This window comes from Mus pahari, chromosome 18 (genome assembly GCF_900095145.1).
Source record: "Mus pahari chromosome 18, PAHARI_EIJ_v1.1, whole genome shotgun sequence".
Lineage (NCBI taxonomy): Eukaryota > Metazoa > Chordata > Mammalia > Rodentia > Muridae > Mus > Mus pahari.
The window spans coordinates 36,753,353-36,773,765 of record NC_034607.1 but is presented as its reverse complement, the minus strand read 5'-3'; the positions used below and the strand labels follow the sequence as shown (position 1 = coordinate 36,773,765).

Here is a 20,413-nt window from a genome sequence, read left to right as displayed (position 1 = left end):
CCCACATCTGTGAGCAAAAGTAGCCTCTCTCTCTATCTCTCTCTCTCTCTCTCTCTCTCTCTCTCACACACACACACACACACACACACACATACATGCACAACTGTGTTGTTGCTTGTCTACTGGAAGAGTCACTCAGCTAGATTTTGAGTTGGGCATAAAACACTGTTGTTATGACCCCATATGAATTATCTATGGTCTGTGCCCAATACTACACGATCTACCACAAAATTGCTGTGGACAGACCGGTGTGATTTTAAAGTGAACTATAAACCAGAGAAGGGCGGCACACCTTCACAGTTTCAGCACTTGGGACGCTGAACTGGGAGGATGGATGAGCTGGCCGCTGTCTGGGCTACAATGTAAGATACCATCTTAAAGCAAAACAGCAAAAACAAAGAAAATATGCTCCCCCTAACTGAACCATCAAACAACAAAACTTGGCAAGATATAAGTTTAGAAAAATGTTAGTTTCTACAGCTTTGTTCTTTAGTTTTGGCATTTTAGTTTGTTCCTTTTTTATAAGGCAGTGGGCTAGCATCCAAGTTTACTATTTAACATATTTTTTTTTTAATTGGGATTAAACTGAGTTGTGTAGAACTAAGAATGAACTAAGAGAGGAAGCTGAAGGCTGAGAATAGAAACTGTTCTCAGGTAATATCAGAAGTGACAAGAGTTGCCAAGATGCCAGGAAGACAGTGTGAAAAGGACAGAGCTTGTAAGAAGATGCAGCTGCAGTTAGATGCTGTTTCTGCACACATTAGAAGTTGCTACCCTTTAAAAAAAAATTATGATTACTATTTTTTAACCATATCCACTTTCCCCCTTTTTTGGGGGAAGAGCAAGAATAAAAGGCATTTCTTTCTAGAAAAGATTATGAGCTAGTTCAGAATTTGAGCAAACTTCAGAAGTCAGCAAGAGAAAGGTTACCACATCCCATAGGCCACTTTGAAATCCCCAGAGAGCGCTGAGCTGACAGCACTGCCCCCTGGTGGCATTTTATGTTGTTGCAACGTGAGTAAAGATTTAAACCTGTTTCCAATACAAAACCGTTAAAAAAAAAAAAACCAAACCGTACTCTTATTTGATGGCGACTATTATCTTCCTGTGGGATAGATATATATAATATTTGTGATATGGATAAGAAGAGTTTAAGTTCCTGCCCCCAGACTGAATCCATCTCTCTTCTAGGAACCCATGTCTGGCCTGACAGGTGGCAGAGACCACGGTCTCATTGTGAGGGTCTAAGCACCTTTTAAATCCTTCTGAGAACAGAAAATAGGAAACGCTTATCTAAGAAAACAACCTTCAGCTGGGCGTGGTGGCGCATACCTTTAATCCCAGCACTCGGGAAGCAGAGGCAGGTGGATTTCTGAGTTCGTGGCCAGCCTGGTCTACAGAGTGAGCTCCAGGACAGTCAGGGCTACACAGAGAAACCCTGTCAACCTTCATGAATTTATGGTATGTCTTACTCAGACTTAAGCGCAGAACTGTTGTTGTTGTTGTTGTTTTTAATCTCCTTTTGTCATTTGTCAATTTTCAGTGTTCTGAAGATGACTGTGTCTACTCACTTGCCCACACGCACACCACCGTGACAGTAGATCCTGGGACACCCAAGGGGGGTAAGGAAAACAGTTAGCTCACAATTCCTTGCAGTGTGTTTGGCCTAAACATGGCGAACTTGGGATATGCATGTCGCCTGTGATTTGAAGTCCCTTGGCATTCTCCTCTTAGCCTTGCTGCGCCACCTACTGGACAGATACGCACAGTGCTCTCATTTTTACCGTCGATTCTTACAGATTGCTTTCAATTTAATTTTGCTTTATGATGATGTGAGGCTTCATGTGACTCTAAAGTAAAATTTACAAGATGAATCGGGTGATCATCTCTCTGTTATTTATTCTGGCTCCTTCTGCCCGAAGGTACGGGTTTATTTTTAAATGCTGTGATGTCTTTTTATTAACATATCAATATATTGCTATAAAACATTAATTTCTATCGGTATGTTTCATTCTCCCTCATTAGGTAAGTAAAGAATATTTTATAGACCCCTGTCTACCTAGGAAAGTGAATATATCTATCTATCTATCTATCTATCTATCTATCTTCAGGTATACATAGCACCTGACATGGTAGGTTTGACTTTATATTAGGCAATCTGACAATTAAGTTTTTGAAAACAGATGAAGCCATGGGCAACAGTTTTAAAGGCATCGCTGTTGCTTCTGTTCAGAGACAGGATGGCTGTCTACACAGATCCACGGCTCTTGATCTCCGCCCTCTACTGGCCATTCACTACGTGAGAGATGCCACAGCACAGACGGCTCTGAGATCTCTGGCTGTTTTTTCTCTTCTTAGGACACGTTTACAAACACAGTAATCTCCCTTTATCTATGACTCGTTTTCCTGATGGTTCAGTCATCCATAGTTAAACATAGGCCAAAAACATTAAATGGGAAATTTCCAAAAATACATTTCCTAAGTTTAAAATTAGGTATTATTCTAAGTACTGTAATTAAAATCAATTCTTTGTGTTGTCTGACTCCATCCAATCAGGGACATGAGTCATCTGGTTATAGGTTATTTATGCTGTGTAATCTACTTGCTTCATGTCAGCAGAAAAAGGAGAAAGAGAAATAAATATGAACGCATTGTTTATATGTTTCATTATGGTTTATTATTACTATTTATCTCTTACCATGCTTAGGTTCATGGACTCAATTTTATCATTGGTATGAGTATAGGAAGAAAGAGCAGTGCATCTAGACTTCAGTGGTACCCATGGATCCAGCAGGGACCTTGGACTGTAGCCCCATGGCTAAGGAATCCTCCTCCATAGCCTCCCCCCCCCCCCGTATGCCTCCTGGTGTCTTTCTTCTTCCTTTCCATCTACCTGGCTTTTCTCTTTGTCTATTAGTCCCTAAGTCATCTTCCTGCTCCATTTGGATTCTATTTTCTGCAGTTATTCCTTAACACGGGTTGGTTAGAGAAGATGTGTGCTGAGAGCCCCTTTTCAGTGTCTGCTGGGCTCAGGCTATGCCAGCTCACAGGGGTCTCTATGTCCACCCACATAACTAGAGCCAGAGAGACCCACCAGTTTCAGCTGCTCCTCTCACACTGTCCCTCCAAGCTTTGTGGCAACAGCTTGGATGACTTTAATTTCTCTGTCTACTGGCGGTAACAGGAAGCCCTCAGCCTTCCTTTTGTCTTTTTTAACACATTAGGAAAGCCACTCATGCCATAACTAATAGTTTATGCAATCTGCAAATATTTTTAAAACCCACACATTTGGTTCAAAGTGGTGCAGCTTAGCACTTCTGTATCACTGAGTCGGCCATGGGGTTTTGTTTTCGCTGTTCTGGTTGCTGTCCTTCTATGGAGTGGTTTGGAAAAGTAAAAATTCTTGTCGCGTTGGCACTATTTTCTAGAGGAAGCAGCCAAAACCGTAGTCTTTTTGTCATTAGTATTCGTGTGCCTGTTTCGCTCTAGCCTGTCTTCCGAGGCACTTCAGATGCCCTTCCGTTCATAGCAGGTGATAGCCTATTAAACCACTGAAAATAGAACCTGAAAGTGGATTTTACACTCTCAACCTCCCAGACAGCTTGACCTCCGCTTCCTCAAAGCACACAGGGTATTTACTTTAGCCTACGGTTGGACAAAAATCATGACACAGAAAATCCACTTTATAATAAAAAGGCTCCGTAGGCCGTATAATTTGGTGAATACTGACTACGGAAAGCAAAAGCCCAGATCATAGCCTAGACGTGTGTTTGTAATACTACAAAGTTTAAAAAAATCGTTAGTCAAACGGGAACCATTGATTTGTTGCTTAAGCCATGTGGTCACACCAGGTCCACAAATCTTAACACTTGGATGCACCACTGTTCTAACCTCCACAGTTTGGTCTACTTCTGTTGGCATCTACTGGGCCCCCTCCTCTCTTCCTATTCTCTAGTCTTGAAGTAGCTCTTCCCTGCTATTTTAGCAATGTCTATGCTAGTTTGTTTGGTTGTTTGTTTTTTTAACTGTCTTTTTATCTTTCTCAGTTTTCTTCTCGGCCATGAGATGCAATACTGTGCACCGCTCTCCAGTTCTGTTCCCTCACCACAATCCCTACTCCCTAATGGGAACACTTTCCCATTAACCAAACACTCAAACTGTGAGCCAAAATAAAAATGTATATACTTAAAAAATAGGTTGCTTATCATGAGTATTAGTTACCGTGATGCTAGCCGACAGAACACTCCCGGATGCTGCCACAGATGCTAGCGCTGGTCACACATGTAATGTCATACTGCCCAAGAGATGTCTGGGACTGACTTCTTTGACTCCTTCTCCTTCTCCTTCTCCTTCTCCTTCTCCTTCTCCTTCTCCTCCTCCTCCTCCTCCTCCTCCTCCTCCTCCTTCTCCTTCTCCTTCTCCTTCAAGATTTTAGCAGTCCCAGGCACTAGGGAAGCGTGGTCCTAATATATTAAACCAGGAGGAAAATGCACTGGTGGCAGTGGTATTGGGATAAAAGCCTCTTATGTGGGCGTAAGAGGCCAATAGGGTTGTTCTTGGATGCTCTGCTCTTGGTGAAGAAGACAGAACAGAGAGAGACATGGCCCTGGGTTCAGCATTCCTGGGTAGAGGATGGGGAACTGAACAGCTGAGATTGGGAGATGGAAGGACAGAAGGTGGAAACCTGAGGAGCTCACTGTGTTTTGAGCTCATTGTTTTCAGGCAGCTTCACATCTGAAACCAATTTATTTTTAGGGCTTTTACAGTTATCCTCTCTTAATATAGGGCATGGAAATGCAACTCTATACAAAACTTAGCTTTCGTTTTATAGTTAGGAATAAAAAAACATTGATGGGAACATCTTAAAGAGGCAACACTTAGGGCAGAACACCCCCATCAAGCACAAACTAAGAATTCCAAGTCATGGCAGTTCAATAGGAGGAAAGATGTAGGAGAGGAGGAAGGCTGGGGCCCAGGGCCCAGTATAGTATAGATGTGTATGTGTGTGTACACGTTAGGTATGTGTGTGTGTGTTTGTGTACTTGTGTGTGCTTTTGTTTGTGTGTTTGTATATGTGTGGTGTGTGTGTGTGTGTTTATGTGGTGTGTGTGTATGTGTGTATTTGTGGTGTGTGTTTTTTTGTGTTAGTTTTTGCATATGTGTATGTGTGCCGTGTTTGTGTGTGTGCGTGTATATATATATATATATATATATATATATATATATATATATATGCGTGTGTGTGATGTGTATAGGTGGTATGTGTGTGTTTGTGTGGTGTGTTTTTGCTTGTGTGTTTGTGTGTCTATGTGTGGTATGTGGTTATATGTGTGTGTGTGTGTGTGTGTGTGTGTATGTGTGTAGTGTCTATGTGTGAGATGCAGTGGAGGCCTGTAGTTCACTGTGAATCCTGGGAGGACGACTTGTACCTTGCCACTTTTCTGTTTTAATGGTGGATGGATGGTGGGTCTCACAGGCCCCCGCTCTCCCCACACAGATTCCTCACCTGGACTTACTGCTCTTAGTGTCTTTGTCATTCAACAGAAGCTCTCTGAAGCAGACGCAGGGGCCTTCAGGTGACATTCAGCAAGTCCCAGAGTGGATGTAACCTGCCAGAAGCACGGTTCACACTTTAGTCTGCTTGTCACATGCAAACACGACATAAAAGGCCAGCAATGTTTCCAGAACGAAGTTTGAGAAGCCCAGGCTTCATCTCTACACACTTCCCTTGTGCGCTCTGAACCATGTTTTATCTTGCTTTTTCACCAGTCCCAAAGTAAACTCAGCTCCCTGCTAAATTTTCATCCTTTTAAATGTGCTCATTTTGTTTGGATGAAACCCTCTTTTCCCATTCCACCCCAGTTTTCCAGTTTTTTTTTTTTTATCATATATTTAAGTGTTTATTGAACAAATTTACTGGGCACCCTGCACTCTGGAATGTGGGTAGTGAATATCATCTAGTCCTCAGGGATTTAAAAAATCACTGGGCTCTGTTTGTGTTTTCTCTTCTTCCAGTCCCACCTTCCAGGTATGCAAGTATCTTTAGTTTCTTTGTAACCATCTTATGCAGTAGCCCCCTCAGGATGCTCCGTCCTCATGCCAGGCCACAGCGACCAAGTACTTTCCACTGAAGTTCAGAACCTCAGTAGTCAGTTCCACACTATCTTCCCTGCATTACTACTTCACAATCCTGGCTTTGCATGGAGATCCATAAGTAATTTGGGGGAAGGTCTATTCGTTTCTGTCACAGGTGTTTAGGAACCCGCCTGTGGAACATTCCCATGGCTTTTTGATGTGTAGCCAGGCTGCAAAAATTATTTCCCCTCTCTTGCTTTTTCCTAGCTATATGGATCCATGGCTGTCAGTAGTCAAATATCATACACTGATGAGCCTTTACCTCTACACAGCCTGCTAAAATCTCTCCCTGTGCAGAAGTCTTAAGGTCTCGATGTGATCCTAAGGTCTAAAGGCATGCCTCTTTCTCCTAGCCTCTCCTGAGATCTGCTGACTGAGGGAACTGCCCTGCTTTAGTGCCTACTTTCCCCCATCCTTAGCCTCAGGAGTAAGAGAGTCAACTTAAGTTGCAAAAGCACTACATGCTCTTAATTGCTGAGCCAGCTTTCTAGACCTGTTTTATCACTTTAAAAAAAAAAATCCCTTTTCTTTATTTTTATTCATGAGAATAAAAATGTTCTCTCTAAATAAGAACTGTTGTTTATGTATCAGTTGGCTATTGAACCAGTATGTGGTAACTCGTCATGAGAATTTAGGTAAAGCTAGCCCTCTGTGTCTAAGCATGCCACGTCTACAAAGTCACCTAACCGAGAATCCAAAACTGCACAGGTACAGTTTCTTTCTTCTTGTCTTTAATAGAGAAACAGTGCTGAGTGGTAGCTATTTACAGTCTTTATGCTCTACCAGACATTGTCAGCCACCAAGGAAATGACATGAAGAATACAGAACAATTCGTGTAAGTTATATGTAAACACTATATCATAAACACTACATCATGAAATAAGGGAGTGACCTCATTTGGTTCTTTGATGAGAACAGAGATTTAGGGTTTGCGCTGCTACTACTGTTGTGGATGTTTAGCTCAGGGGTCCTGGAAGGAAGGGGGTGGTTCTAGCTACATATGTCTGGAATGCAGAACGAATACTTGCATAGGGGGAATCCTACCTACACATGTCTAGTGTGCAGAAGGAATGTTCGCATGGCTACAGTATGAATTACTTGGACCCCACTCAACATTCACACAGGAGCTCATGTCAAATCAGTCAACCATTCCCTCACGGTGGTTGTAAGTTTGCTTTCTACTACTCTTTTGTGGGTTACATGACTTCTTTTCTGCTGTTGTTTCTGTCCTTGGCACACTAAGAATTCAAACTGGGAAGGTATAATTTCACTTGCTTGCTAGTCACATAAAGTGTTTTTTTTTTTTTTTTTCTTTTAATGAAATGAGTCACTAACAAGCCCTGTGGAATGGTTTCCTCTCAAACCATTAGGGGTTGCTATAGAAACAACACAATTACCATGCTCAACTCTTGTGTAAAATATATACCAACTTGTCATCTACAAAAATCATACACCTATTTTTATTTTTCAATTAAATTTAAACAAAAGTTCTTATCCTCACTCACGGTTCTAATTTAATTTTTGTTGTTGTGATAAAATATCCACATAAAAAAGCAACTGAGGGGGAAAAGAGTTTATTCAGCTTCTGATTTCAGTTTATAGTCTATAACTGGGGCAGGTCAAAGCAGCAATTCTATCAGCTAGTCTATCACATCCACAGTAAAGAGCAGAGAGAAATAAATGCTTGCAGATCTAATGGTTTTCTTCTTTGCTTCCCCACAACTAGATGTCTTCACTCTTTAACTGTTTACGATCCACTGCCTAGGGAATGGTGCTGCCCACAATGGGCTGAATTTTCCTCTATCAGTCAATGACCAAGACAACATATCATAGGCTAATCTGATCTAGATTATGGGAGAGGAAGTGGAAAGAATATAAGAGTCAGAAGGGATGGAGGACACCAGGACAACGAGGCTCTCCAAATCAACTGAGAAATCTCACATGAACTCACAAATACTGAAGCAGCAAATACAGGCACAGCTGGGTCTGCACCAGGGTTTCTGTGTACAGTTTATAGCTTTCAGTTTAGTATTTTTATGCGACTCCTGAGTATGTGAATCAGTGGGTCTCTGATTCTTGTGCTTTCTCTTATGCAACTTTAATATGATGGTTTTTGTTTTATCTTAATATGTTTTAGTTTGTTAAAAAAAATGATTATAAATGCCAGTACACCACTGACCAAGAAAGAGTTTAGCTGAGGCAAAGTGGTGGTATTTTCATATAATCCTGCACCAAAAGAATTTGCCAGAGGCAAGAAAAAAATGTAGCAAATTTAAATGCAAGGAAGTAGACAGAAATCAGGCAAATGCTGAGATATCCAGGAGACAAGACAGAGCAAGGGAAAACTTGAAAACGCACACACACACACACACACAAATACACACACAGGCACATACACACCACACATATATACCACAGGTGTGTATGTGCCTTCGTGTGTGTGTGTGTGTGTGTGTGTGTGTGTGTGGTGTGTATGTGCCTTTGTGTGTGTGTGTGTATGGGTGTGTGCATGTGTGTATGTGTGTGTATATGTTTGCATGTATGTGAGTGTGTGAGCATGTGAGAGTGTGTGTATGTCTGAACTTCTCAGAAAATAACAGAAATTTACTGTGGCTTTAAATATGTAAACTTAGAGTCTTTCACCTGATTTAGTAACCTTTTTCTCTCTTGTCTCATCGTTTAGGTTAAGTATTTTTATTATTATATTTCTCCTCTCTCCTATCTAATCATCATATATATTTAAACCTAAAATGGAGATTATGATATTCTAAGTGTGTTTAGATCTGACATGAATGTGTAGATTGCCATAATCCAAAACAAAGGTTGTGAGAATTCTTGAGTCAAACAAAAACAAACAAACAAACAAAACAAAACCTCCCCACCAAACTCTGTCCAAATAATTCTAGGTTATGCCAACTTGACAGTTAAAACTAACACGTTAGGTATTTGCGATAGCATCTCATGTAATCCAGGGTAGACTTCATCTCTAGTAGCTGAAGCAATGTGAATTCCTACTCCTCTGCCTCTACATCCTGAGTGCTAGGACTACAGGCATATGCCCGAGTCCTGTTTACATGGTGCTGAGGATTAAACCCAGGGCCTTGTAGATGATAGAGAGGTACTCTACCTCCTGAGCTACACCTCCAGCCTCTGCTTGTTCTTTCATCAATTTCTGTTCTGGGTATTATGGCTTAGGATCAAACGCAGGGCCTCATGGATGCTAATGCTAGACAAGGCTTCTACGGTTACCAGCTGCCCAGTTCCAAGTATTGCTTTCAGATCTAAGCAGCACATGATTTACCCAACATTTCAGATAAAAAATAACATAGACTACCCATGCTACATTTTTGTTTTCTCTTTTTGATGCAGGGTCTCACTGAGTGCCACAGGAGCTTATTACCCCCCTTCTCTAGCTTTCATACTAGCTGGCCTTACAGGTAAGCACCTGCTCATCTAGTAAACTCATTTAATTTCTCTCTCTCTCTCCCCCCCAATCCTTCCCTTGACCTTTCTTTTTCTTTCCCTCAGATGAAAAACATCCATCAAAATATCCCTCACTTAGCAATGGAGATGCTATGTCTGACCCTTTGTCTTTCTTAAGTGCTGCAGAGGCAGAAGAAACCAGAAACAAGATGCAAAACGGGATATTGCTAAGATGGCCTGGAGGAGGCGGAGGAGGAGGAGGAGGAGGAGTGGAGCCTTTACTGATCTAGCCATGGGTCAAGGCTGACTAGGGACACTGCAGCTGGGCAAGGTCTCGTGTGCATTCTAGACATAAGGATGATCACCTGTCAATCACAGATAAGTGAAACTGTTTGCCAGCTAGGATAGACAGTATAGACAAGGATGGTCCATAGGGTGCTGATGGTGGGCTTCTAGACAAGCTTAGAGGTACCAGTGACCCCCAAGCTTGTGATGACATCTCTACCTGCCTATGCTTACTGTGACATTTCTTCTCTCACCTGCAGCATAACTGACACTGTGGTTTCCCTTGATGTCCCCTCTCTGCCTCTACCATGTTGACATTACCTTCTCCTCCACTTGATGATGGTGCAGCCATCTTCACTGCTCTCAGACTGGGCTCCATCTCACTTTCTTTGCCTTTTCCATCTGAAGGAGTGTGGCTTTCTTTCTACCTTCCTTCCTTCCTTCCTTCCTTCCTTCCTTCCTTCCTTCCTTCCTTCCTTCCTTGTATGTGAGTACACTGCTTCTATCTTCAGACACACCAGAAGAGGGCACTGGATCCCATTACAGATGGTTGTGAGCCACCATGTGGTTGCCAAGGATTGAACTCAGGCCCTCTGGAAGAGCAGTCAGGCTCTTAACCACTGAACCATCTCTCCAGTCCCATGGAACAACTTTCATGAAATGCATGTGTGCACTAATACCCTGTCAACGAGACACATGCATGTTTTGGTTTATCTCGAAGACTTCAGACTTCTCTTGGCTATATGGGGGCACTCAACTGATATCTCTGTTATATTCCTCACCCCACTGTTTGCCACATTCTTAGACACACAGGGTTCCAGCCACTGCTGGGCAAGCCACCATTTCACAACTGGGATACTGCCGGGGGTGGGGTGGGGCACTGTGAGCTGGGCTTGGGCATCAGCAATCTGCAATGGTGGCTGGAAACTACAGCCTAGCGAAGAGGACAGTTGAGTTTGGTAAGAAGCAGTTGGCTGTGGCTCTCTTGAACTGGTTTTTACATGGGCTCGATGTTTGTCTTTTGATTTTTTTTTCTGTGCTATTAATACTCAGTGATCATCTTGTCAATAAATGCCTTCTGTTTTACATTCTTGTTTTATCATTTTATTATCTTGCCAGTTGTCTGTGAAAATACTAATTTAGGAATATTAAATTCTGGTTTCTACAAGTTCTCTTGATGCTTTAATAATTACTTCTTTTTGGGCAGAGCTCAATCACACAGAGTTCTCGAATGGTCCCACAACTGGTTCCGGCTGTGGCCCCTGCACTGTGTTCCATGCATTGCGGCACTGGCGCTTTGGTCCTGGCCCTGTTTGTGAAATCAGAACCTCTAAATGATCAGTCAAAGCTCTTAACTGCTGAGCCATCTATCCAGCCCCATGAAATGCATGTGTGCACTAAATACCCTGTCAATGGGACACACATGTTTTGGTTTATCTCAAACTCAGATCTCTCACACTTGCTATAAGACAATGAAGTTCCAAACTCCGTGGGGGTCACATGGTCTTTTCTTCACTCATCATTTGTGGGATGTCATTAGATGAGCAGCTCTCTGGGCTGTTTATACTCCCCATCCTGTGTGCACACACTTACCATCCTGATGCCCTGCGCACACTCACCATCCTGTGCACACTCACCATGCTATGCACACTCACCATGCTGTGCACACTCACCATCCTGTACACACTCCCCATCCTGTGCACACACACTCCCCATCCTGTGCACACACACTCCCCAGCCTGTGCACACACACTCCCCACCCTGTGCACACACACTCCCCACCCTGTGCACACACACTCCCCACCCTGTGCGCACACACACACACACACACACACACCCCATCCTGCTGCCATAGGGCAAAAGCAACAGAAAAACTCACCATGCTCCAAATACTCCAAAACAGTGAGCCCAAGAAATCTTTCCTCTTTTCAAGTCGATTATCCAGGTATTTGTTACAGCAATGACAGTGGACCAGCATAAGGCATACTTATACATGCAATTACTCCCCTACTTGAAACTCCTGTACAAGTCATGGCTCGCATGGGTTCACAAAGCCTGAATCAGCAAGCACAAGGCCCCCATGGGTCTGCACCAGTTTCTGGAGCTATGCCTGTTAGCTTGGTGCTCTTGTGGGACTCCTAACAGTGGGAGCGGGTGTGTCTCTGACTCTTTGGCCTGCTCTTAGGACCCTTTCCCTCCTATTGGGTTGCCTTGTCCACACTTGATAGGAGGGCTTTGTCTTGTCTTAATGTATTTTGTTTTGTCCTGTGTATCTGTTGTCTCTTGGAGGCCTGCTGTTTTCTGAAGAGGAATGGAGAGGGAGTGGATTTGGGAGAGACAGGGGAGCTCAGAGGAGAGGAAGAAGAGGAAACTGTAATTGGGATGTACTGTATAAGAGAAGGATCTATTTTTCAATTTAAAAAACGAAAAAAAAATGATCAGAAACAAAGGGACTGAGGCAGAGTATAAAATTACCTTCTCAAGACCACACAGCTAACACGTGAAGGAGGTGGGTTTTAACTGAGATAGGCTGAACCCATCTTAGAGTATGTGAAATTTACTATTGTTAATGATCAAAACTTGGACACACTGGCTTGGTTAGCTTGGGTAGCCGACAGAAAAGTTCTCTGTGGTGTGGAGAAGATAAATCACAGTTGAAAGCTTCGAGTACCCTCTCCTCTAGATCATGCGCCTGTCCTTGTCTCCGTCCAGCAAATTTTCACTCTCACAGAGGAGTTGGAGCTACCAGGTGAAACCCCCAGCACATTTCAGTGAGCGATGCTACAGAACAAAGCATGGGGGAGTCTTTAAAAGTCATCAGTTAGTGGCTTGATCGTTAGGTAAATATAACTTGAGGATAACTTTAACAAAAGTACTTATAATTGTCGCATGTGAACAGTTTTCTGTACCAAACTTGAAACCAGCATGTTTCCAGAGCTCTAAGCTGATGCGGTGAGCTGACACTTGTTTGTATTATGACACATTACATAATGCATGCATGCAGAATCTCTGTTTGGAAGTTAATATGAAAATTTTCAGTGCATGAGACACTATGAATTTCGATACTGCACACTTGGTTATGCTTGGTGGGGATTTGGGGGACCTGCTTGTCCTTTTGTTTGTGGTTTTTAATGTTTGAGATTATAACTAAATATAATTACATATTACCTATTATATAATTATATGTTATATAGCTATATGATTATATTGTATAATAATTATATAATTAATATTATTATATCATATAATATTATTATATTTATTATTACATAATATGATTATATTATTTCTCCTCACCATTCCTCCTTCCAAGTCTTCCCATATACTCCCTTGCTTACTTTCCAGCCCATACCCTTTTGTTTATTAATTTGTGCTACACATGCACACACACACACACACACATACACACACTTACTGTATGTAAATTCCTAAATACATAAATATAGCCTACTTAGTCTGCATCATGTCACCTGTATGTGTGTTTTCTGGGATGAACATTTGGTATTGAATAACCAGCTGGTGAGCTCCTCTCTGTTTTTCCCACTCTTACAGCATGTCTTGGTTCCTGTAGTCCTTACTGTAAGGTGAGGGCCCCCTAGGCTTTCCCCATCCACTCTGGTAGATCGAATGCTGTAATCCTTTCTCAGCTCGTGTTTAAGCAGTCATATTGGTGAGATATCACTGGTGTAGCTTGTGACATTCCTAGGAGACACAACCTCATAGCGAGCTCCCTTTGAATCTTACAATTTTTATGTCCCCTCTGTTGGAATGACACCTGAGCCCTGGGTGCAGGGGTATGTTGTAGATGTACCATCTATCAGCCCATTCTTTAGGGTCATTTGTATTCCTTAGCCAATAACAATAAATGGAAGTGATTAGTATACAATCATTAGAATGGGCCTGATCTGGTAGGTAATGTGTTCACCCCCATAGTCTCACTGTGGGAGAAGGGATGCCTTCAGAATACATGGTCAGCTTCTCAGTGGTGATTTGTTTCCTCCCATGGAGGTGTCAAGTGCCTGCCAGGGCGTTCTAAGGATGCAACAGCCTGATGTACACTTTGATCTTCAGTGTACCCGACCTTGCCTTTAATTAGCAGCATAGAACACCAGCCCCCGACTCTCCAGAACCTCCCTGAACTGTTGGCCGTTTACACGCACTGAAAGCTCTTGACAGAAATAGCTCAGTGCACTCCCAACTTTCAACCTTTATGGACTTAAACTTCTCAAGCCTTGTCTTAAAAATACATATGTAGTTAGGCCTTCCCACACATACGTAGCAGATGTGTAGTTCGGTCTTCATGTGGGTCCTGAACAACTGGAGTGGGGTGGGGGAGGCTATCCCCAAAGCCGTTGCCTGTATTGGGATATGATCTTTTAGCTGGGCTTCCAAGTCTGGCCTCAGTGATAGAGAAAGCTCATAGCCTCATAGAGACTTGAAGTGCCAAGGTCAGGGGATACCCAGGGGTCCCCACCCTCCCAGAGAAGAGGGGCATGGGGGATTGTGGGTGGGAGATGGGGAAGGATTGTGGGAGGGGGTGACTGGGAGGGAGTCAGTGAGTGGGATGTAAAGTAAATACATACATACATACAAACAAACATATTTAGCAATGTACACACACAGAGTGGATGTGTAGGTCAGGGGATACATGTTCTGTAACCTTTAGAGGAAACAATCTCTGATGACTTTAGTTTTTTCTCATCTGTAGTCAGTGTGTACTGAAGGCCAAGAGCACTTGTGAAGCGGATCTGAGTCCAGTTTGCTCTAAACAGAACAGAGTTTGATGACTTTTTAACAGCCCTTGCATTGAGGTACGGAGTAACTATGGCTTTAGGACCCCAACCACCAAATTAATTCAGAAAGTCAGTGAGCTGTGAAGAGTGGCCACACAATCTCTGGTGAAGTCAGCAGCTAGTTTTCCTTGAGTGGGACTTGGTCATCACAATCACTCTGTGACATCTCACTTTATAGTTTTGCTATAATGTCATTAACAAACTCTCGTGAAACTATGATATTGATTAGAAGTTCTTGTCAAACCTTGGCCTCAGGAAATCTTTGGTTTTACTGCAGAATGTTGCAAGGTAGGTATGACTGGCACAGTAACCAGTTTCCCTTTGACTCTAAATTAATGTCAGTAATCGTATTTATTGACATAGAAGTTAACACCAATTTTAATATCTTGATATCTCTGTCACCTCATCAAAGCAGGAATCTCATCAGCCATTTAAAGTCTTTGGTAGAACGAAATGGAATATATAAATGTAAACAAACACTTTGGATATTTGTCAATAATTTAAGTCTCCCATGGGAAAACAAAAGCCACTCTGGTTTCAGAAAAATAATTCGTCCATTTTATAACATTAAGACTAAATAGTAATGATTTTTCCCATTGGCAGGTCTAAGGGTCCTGGTAATTAAAGTACTGATGGAATCTTTTCGTCTCAAAGGCCCTCTCCAATATGACTGAACAAATTTTTTTTTTTCTCGATAGTCAGATATTGAGCCTTTAATTTTATACACTTAAATAAATGCAGAAAGAACATGATATTTGTTCACATTGGTGTTCAGAATTCCTTCATTAATAATAGACATAAATGATTAGCTCAAATAATTTCCCCAAACCAGTCCAATGGCCTAGTTAAGATGGCTGCCCACGATGTAGTTCTTTCATTTTCAGCTTCTCTTCACCCCAATTGAGATTTTTTTCAGCCTATCTAAGCCAAAATTCATATTTTGGTTGTCACAGAAACTCAACCCTATACTCTAAGCAAATGAATAAGCCACATGGTGTTGAGAACGGGAGAGAATATTCAAAGGCGTTCCTAGACAGAAATCTAGAAATCTGTTTCCCATCACCTGCTTCCTTTACTCAGTCTCAGCCTTGCCCCTTCACGGTCACAGGGAAAGACAGAGGGCCCTGGCCAGGAGCTTAGGCAAGACTGTGTCTGTCTTACCCATTGATGCATTCCATGGCTGTTGTACAGGTCTTGTATGGACAAAGTGCTCAATAACCATTTGATAAATTGGACTGAATACTGAGAAAGAAAATAGTAAGTTCTAGGACTTGATACATTATTTTCCCTGGAGTTTGGGGATAAAAATGATTACTTTTAATCAAAAGTCCAAGGAACAAAGTCCTTAGATTTCTGTCCTAGGAAAGGTACTAGATCCTTTTCTCCTTTTCATTAAGAATATTCCAACAAAACGAAACCGGAAATCTAAAACTTCTCAGCCATGGGGGCATTGCTCTGGCAGCTGTGCGCGAAGTGCCTGGAAGGCAAGTGCCAGTGTAGCTGATACCGGAAGCAGAGTCACCCATTTCCTGCCAGTCCCTTCTAGGGCAGTGGTCCTCAAAAATCCTAATGCTGTGACCCTTTATACAGATGCTCATGTGTGGTGACCCCAATTATAAAATTATGTTTATTGCTACTTCATAATTGAAATTTTGCTAATTATGATTGTAATGTTAAATACTCTTGGAGATAGAGGTTTGACAAGGGGTGACCTCACAGTTCTGGGGTTGGGGTGAGCCCTTACCTTTCCTTCGCAAAATGGAAAAAAGGTATGAGAGTATTCCATTTGTGTTATAGACACAACGCATGAGGTGGAGCAATGGCCGTTCAGTTATCAGTGTTTGCCCTGTTAATGGGTAAAACACTTGGTTAAAGCTGCTTCAGTGTTTGAGGTGAGAAAGTCCTACCAGTGGAGGAGCCCGGCGTAAACTCTGCTGGAGTGGCAAGGACTCAGCTTACTTTTCAAAAGAAGCCATGATTATGTATCAGTTAACAGATGGAAAAACCAGCATAACGCACTAATGTTACAATGTAGCCATTCAGGGAGAATCAACTCATGAACCCAAGTTAAATTGCAGAGGCTTATTTTGAAATATCAGATATTTTTTGTTGTTGCTTGAATTCCTGCTGACCGATAAGCACTGGATCCTTCAGTGACCGAATCACATTGCTTCTCTGGGAGCTAGCTGAGACCATGGGTGTGGTAATTGCAGGCACCAAGAAGAATACCTCGGACTGTTGATGTCCTGAAGCTCTCTTGAGTCTTGAGTTGCTACTCTAGAGCTTTGCTTGTGATATGAAGATTGGTGGAGTTTCCCTGAAATGTGCCTGTGAAAAAACTCTGGAATGTGCTGATCTCTTTATCTGGATAATCCTTCAGAGGGATGGACACTAAGGCAAGAAGGCTGGCTCTCTGTATTCCTATCAGTGTCTAGTCATAGAACGTGGGTTGCTATGAAGAGAATGCTTCTCCTTGTATGGACTCACCAACATAAGCAAAGGTAACAACATTCACAGAGGGAAAGAGTTGACCCCTGCCATCCCAATGGCTGATGAATGGGGAGCTTGGTCAGAGTGGGGCAACTGGGTGGAAAGAGCATTTTCTGTATAACCTGCATGTAATATAAAGGCCATTCAATAAGAAATTGTTGAGCTAGTGAATAGGTATTTATTATGGAGGCAGAATAATGAGAGCGACTGATTTAAAGGTCATCAGAATGGGTCTAAATGAGGTCAAAGGAAAATACCAAATGATAGTAATCCAAATTGGTCCATAGCCTCCAGCTGTGGCATCTGCTTTCCTCTGCTGACAATTGATTTAGTCATTAAGATTATTCACAATGTGAACCTACTAAGTCTTGGGCAAACATAGCAGGAAAGACCAAAGAGGAGCTATGATCTGAAGGCGAACATGCAGTGCCCCTACTCACTGCCAAAGGGCAACTGCTTCTACTACTAAGAGTTTTATGGAAAACCTTAGAACTTTAAAAAGGAAATTAGTAGTTTGCAGGCAACAAGAAAAAAACTGGAAAGGAACACTGATTTAGTTTTTCCAAACTTATGGACTCTTCCTGCCAGAAGCCTTTGAGCTATAAAAATCATCCTCTTTAAGTTTTTTTGTGAAGGCTATAACATGGTCTGTTCTATTCAACTAAAGGTACAGCTTTTCCTCCAAGCCTCTGGAAATATTTTACAGCCAGCAAATTAATCACAAAGACATTTTCCCTAAGTTACAAATTTCTGCAGTGGATGGAGTCATAGAAAATTGGGGTTTGCACGATAATGCCAAAGATCTGTCACCTTTGCCCAAGGCTCTAACTAACACTTAGCTTGTAAGAATTTCTGTCCCTTAAGACTTACCTGATTGAAGGCACAGATTAATATTTAATGTATTTAGAAGTTGTGATTGTTGTGCAAACGAGCTAATCTTGTCTTGAAAAGCTTTTTTTCATGGATTATTCTTAAGTGGCATATTTTCCAGACATGTCCATCTGACACTTTGTTTAATGTCTTTGTGGGGGAATATTTTTTTTTTCTACATGGGATGAATATGTGATGGTTCAAGAATTTGAACATACCGATATCTCATGAGTGCTTTTAGATTAGGGTAATCAGGTCAGTTTCGGAATATGTTTCTCAGATGATGAGGTCATTAAAAAAAAAAAAAGATGCTTCTGTTATGATTCAGGATCATCTGGTACCCAGATCAGTGACTATACCTCCCCAGGGGATGGAGGCACAGAAACACACAGGCACACACCCACACACCTGTCACACACGGACATTCACATGTCTCTGAGAGCTTGAAATTCTACCACCAGCAAATTATATACCCTTTGTATAAGATTAGCCCTTTCCATGGTTCTCTGTTAAAATATTCCTAAATAGGGGGTCATTAAGGTGACAGGAGGCAGGGGCTCAACGGATGTCTGTTTCCTACTTCTCACAGTAGAGAAAGAGTCTGCTAAATGTTGCCTGGAGACCCGCCTCATGCATGACTCAACACTGAGAGACATCACAAAATATCTAAATAATTTAAAATAGAAATGGGAAGTTTAATAATACACAATTAACCATGTTTATCAGTAGCTAGCATAAAAGAAGAATGAACTTTGGTCTGGGATTGAAAGTGAGTGTTGTGCCGGGCACGGCTGATCCCCGTACACGGCTGATCCCCGTAGTTCATTTTTACCACCTCACAACTATTATTAGTCACCTGGACCCTCCTGTCAACGAAAGAATGATCAAGTTTCAAAATTAAAAAAAAAATTCTTTTCATGCAATCATAAATAAAATAAGTGCCTGGTTAAGCCTTGCTCTTATTCCAACTTCATTTAAAAGGGACTTCATATCTGTGTGCATTTTCTAGAAGATTTAATGCCTATAAGTCAAGGCAAAAACTGCTCTGGCCTCCAGCAGCAGTGGCACCCACTTGGTAGATTCAAGTCCAACTGGTATACCAGTTAGCCTCTCCTGAGAAGGAGCAGCATCTGCATGTTTTCAGGTTTGGCTTAACACTTATTTGCCTGGTTTCTAGATATTATAGTCCTACAGATTTTTATCCAATACTTCTTAGATGGTAGGGACTAGAAGAAGTCCCTGAAATGAACTTTTTGTCATTCTGTCCTTCAACTGCTGTGACCAAAACACTTTTTTTAAAAATTTTATTTTTTCTGAGTGTTACTAACCTTCAAAACTGAAAAATATGGGATTCAAACTCACCGTTCAAGAAAACTCTCTTTTGACTATGTTATGCACACATTTCAACCTGATTAAACGTTAAATGTTTTAAAAATTTTAAATGTTGACCTCAGATAAGCAAATTTAAAATGACCAAAGACCCAAATCACTGTCAATGCATGGTGTGCTCCTGTTTAAGTTTAGGTTACTTGAATTAACTCTTTTCCTTTATTTTTCTGTCTCATTTTCTACAGCTCATTTCCACCATGTTTACCTTTGTACTACATTTAAAATATGTCCTGATGTCTATCTTCTGCACATAAACACACATACGTTTGAAATTTTGTCATGGAGTTTGCTTATATATATTTTTGCTTATAACATTTTCTATACTATTTTTGAAGTTCTGCACATCATATTTAACATGCCCCTAAGCTACTGCTTCTTATACTCCATCACATGCTATGCTAGTTACACATTGGTAAACCTGCTGACTGTAGCAGTCTTAGTGCATAGCAGCACACATTTTCTCTGGTACTTGTAGTGTTTTATGGGGGACAGCAACAGTAGTAGAATGGTGCAATAAATCTCCAACCCCAATAAGCCTATGCAAATAACACACAACCCCGTTATAATATTTATAAGCTGCACACCTAGATTGGGCAGATATTCCACTACACTACTGTATTCCCCAGCTATGAGACCCCTTGCTACTTGGGGCTTCTCCAGGTCACGTGGTTTCTGCTCCATCTTCCTTCCACCTCCTCTTCCTCCATCTTCCTTTGTGTCCTCCACCACCTCATCTCCCCCTCCTCCTTCCTCTCTCCCCCCGTTTGAAAACTTCCAGCCACACCTTTCCCTTCTACTGTGCAATCACAGGTTCTAGCCTTTATTTGACCAGTCAAAATGGGGAGAAGGTTCACACGAAATCACCTGAGTACACGACCCACTCCTTATCAGGGCAGCCCCTCTTGAGGAAAGAAAATTAGCATAAAAGGGTCTTAATGCCCTGGTCTCTTGACCAGTATCTGCTATGGATGTTTTAGTATATATATATATATATATATATACATATATATATATATATATATATATAT

General features: G+C 41.7%; 1 protein-coding gene across 7 annotated transcripts in view; it reads right to left on the bottom strand.

Moving 5' to 3' along the window:
* Dlgap1 (DLG associated protein 1) overlaps window positions 1–20,413 on the bottom strand; it is an 809,018-nt gene that overhangs the window by 398,216 nt on the left and 390,389 nt on the right. For 6 of the 7 annotated variants that reach the window (XM_029531372.1, XM_029531368.1, XM_029531376.1 and 3 more), the window contains one exon: window positions 5,507–5,609. The exons of the other annotated variant lie outside the window; for it this stretch is intronic. The gene's annotated coding sequence lies outside the window, so the exon portion shown is untranslated. The remainder of the gene's footprint in view (window positions 1–5,506; window positions 5,610–20,413) is intronic. 7 annotated transcript variants of the gene reach the window in all.